We start from the raw sequence: 246 nt of genomic DNA, 5'->3' as shown, positions 1-246 counted from the left end.
TTCAGCAGAAACTCTGCAAGCCAGAAGGGAGTGGCAGGACATATTTAAAGCGATGAAAGAGAAAAACCTACAACCAAGATTACTCTACCCGGCAAATATCTCATTCAGATTTGATGGAAAAATTAGAAGTTTTACAGAGAAGCAAAAGCTAAGAGAATTCAGCACCACCAAACCAGCTTTACAACAAATGCTAAAGGAACTTCTCTAGGCAGGAAACACAAGAGAAAGAAAAGACCTACAATAATA

This window comes from Physeter macrocephalus, chromosome 12, assembly GCF_002837175.3.
Source record: "Physeter macrocephalus isolate SW-GA chromosome 12, ASM283717v5, whole genome shotgun sequence".
In the NCBI taxonomy this organism is placed as follows: Eukaryota; Metazoa; Chordata; class Mammalia; order Artiodactyla; family Physeteridae; genus Physeter; species Physeter macrocephalus.
This window is presented reverse-complemented; position numbering follows the sequence as displayed.